Source organism: Gossypium arboreum, chromosome 4, assembly GCF_025698485.1.
Source record: "Gossypium arboreum isolate Shixiya-1 chromosome 4, ASM2569848v2, whole genome shotgun sequence".
In the NCBI taxonomy this organism is placed as follows: Eukaryota; Viridiplantae; Streptophyta; class Magnoliopsida; order Malvales; family Malvaceae; genus Gossypium; species Gossypium arboreum.
This window is the reverse complement of record NC_069073.1, coordinates 70084524-70087247: the sequence shown is the minus strand read 5'-3', so window position 1 is coordinate 70087247 and position 2724 is coordinate 70084524. Positions and strand designations below refer to the sequence as shown.

General features: G+C 33.8%; 1 long non-coding RNA gene across 1 annotated transcript; it reads right to left on the bottom strand.

Moving 5' to 3' along the window:
• Positions 1–566: 566 nt before the first annotated feature.
• On the bottom strand, positions 567–1395 carry LOC128291901 (uncharacterized). The gene is made up of 2 exons (XR_008281885.1): positions 1308–1395; positions 567–846 (listed from the first exon to the last, which is right to left on the bottom strand). It is a non-coding gene; the product is annotated as an uncharacterized LOC128291901 (long non-coding RNA).
• Between the last annotated feature and the right edge of the window lie 1329 nt (positions 1396–2724).

The following is a 2724-nucleotide window of genomic DNA, read 5'->3' as shown; positions in this document are numbered from 1 at the left end:
TCATTTTCCACTATTTTTAGTGTATTTTCAAAGTTACACTACTGCAGTAACTCAAATCTGTCAAGGCTAAATTACTCATTCATGATCTTACCACCTTATCGTTGTTGTATCTATTTTCAACCCGAGGGTTAAGTACATACCTGTCCAAAATGTCCATTTCACAATACTTACAAATACGTCACCTACATCTTAAGTGTTCTTCCATTCCACTAGAAATTTTTACCCGTTGAACACATTGGAATATAACTCGGATACATGGATAATTTGCACATAAGTGCCATATTTGTAGCCAAGCTACCATGTAACCCGCCCATAAGTGAACTCGGACTCAACTCAACGAGCTCGGCTGTTCGCATCCATAAGTGAACTCGGACTCAACTCAACGAGTTCAGATGCCTAGTTACATCTCACGAACTCGGACTCAACTCAACGAGTTCGGACATTCCACATCCATAAGTGAACTCGGACTCAACTCAACGAGTTCGGATGCTCAACCATTCTAGTGACATGTCACTTGTATCCTAATCTATTCCTAAGGTTCAAACGGGATTTTCCTCGAACACGTCTCCTTGCCATCTTCCGTAAAATACCGAAACCAATACTCGGTAGCACTTTATATTTAACAAATAATACACTTAATTTGCATTTTATTCGAAAATAACCACAAAGCATATATTTCATGATAAGAATCAGCATATCCTATATTTAACATCAATAATTTAAAAATAATAATTATGCTACGTTATTTACACATGAACTTACCTCGATACCACAAATGTGAAAAGGACATACTCGTCCATAAATCGATTTCTTTCCGTTCTAGGTCCAAGTCTCAATTTTCATCATCTATAACATCACATTTAGCCTACCAATCAGACACAATATTCATATGGGTCTAAAATCATATTTTACAAATTTTCATTTTGACCCTAAACTTTTGCATATTTGCACTTTTGCCCCAATGCTCGTAAATTAATTTTTATTCAATTTCTATAAGGTTTAAGACATGCTGAACATTTTCTCTTCTATGGAAACTCCAAATTTTCACTAATTCACACACTTATGACCAATTTGTAACTTTCACAATTTAACCCCTTTTTGACATTTTTACCGAAATTCATTGAATAAAACTCATATTTAACACATCAAACATTCATTATCCACTATAAATCATCAAAACACAACCATATCATGAATGGGTAAATTTTTAAACTCTAATTTCTCTTCAATCAATTGGTAGAAATAGAAAATTTAAGCTTCGGGGATCTCAAAATACGAAAATCATTAAAAAACGGACAAAACCGTACCTATATAAGCCATAGAAGCTTGGCTGAATGGAGCTCATCCATGGCTGCCATTTTCAGTTCTTTCCCACGGTTGAAGAAGAATGGAAAAAAATGATAGCTTTTATCATTTTGTCTTATTAGATTATTTTAATTAATTTACAAAATTACCCTTTTTATTTCAACCAAATTTCAAAAATACCAAACAAATATCCATTCACTAACTTATTAAAGGAATAATTGTCACATAAGGACTTTCAATTTAAAACTCATAACAATTAGGCACCTCATATATAAAGAACTCAACTTTTGCACTTTTTACAATTTAGTCCTTTTGACTAAATTGAGTGCTCAAACGTCAAAATTTTCGAATGAAATTTTTACGAAATATTTTCATAAATTTATAGACTATAAAAATATAATAAAAATATTTTTTTTTCTCGTCGGGTTTGTGGTCCCGAAACCACTGTTCCGACTAGACCCAAAATCGGGCTATTACACATGCTAGACGTGTTTATTTTGATGGCTAATGGTAGAAAATGCAAGTTTGGTGTTAGAAAAATAACTTTTGTTAAGTGATTTTCGGTAAAAATGTAAAAAAAAAAAAGGGTCTACTTGTAAAAGTTATAAAACAAGTAGTAAAAGTGTGATTAAGTGGAAAACGTGGGCTGGTATAAGTATGAAAATGATTCGGCTAGGCTTGGATTTTGAAGATATTGAATATGTTTCAATTTACGAGCCTAGGGACTAAATTGTAAAAATGTGAAACTTTAGAGGCAAAAATGTAATTTTACCATAATATGATTTTTGGACTGAATTGAATAATGTGAGTATTAAATGAGTTAAATTTGTTATTTTAGATCAAGAAAAATGAGGTTTAGACCTAGATTGAGGGAAAAACAAAGTGTTTGACGATTAAGTCCAATTCTACTATTTTTGTACCGAGGTAAATCCATATGTAAATAATGCATTGTTATATTTATGTTTGAAGTGCTTCAATATTATATGAATTGTGGTTGAATCTTTGGACGTGTTCAACAAAGTTTCGACAAGCGAGAATTCCCGGTGGAGCTTTAGGAATAGAATAGGATACGAGTGACATGTCACTAGGAACCCATGTGTTTATGTGATCTGGGTGCTAGTCTCATATGTCCTACCAGTGGCTGGATATGCCAGCATGAGTTGCGGATACCTGACAGCTTGTGTGAGCAGCATTGCATAGCTACGTCCTGACTGACAGTTTGTGTGAGCAGGCCCGTGAATAGCTCGAAAATGAGCCTATCTGTATTATGAGATGTGAGGTAGCTTTGGCTACATATATGGCACTTATGCAAGATTTTCAACGGGAATGTCAAAGTTGTGAAAGACTATGGTTATGTTGCGAGTTGGTACAGGTATGTACGTAAAGCTCATATGTAATAAGCTCGTTATGTGATGAACC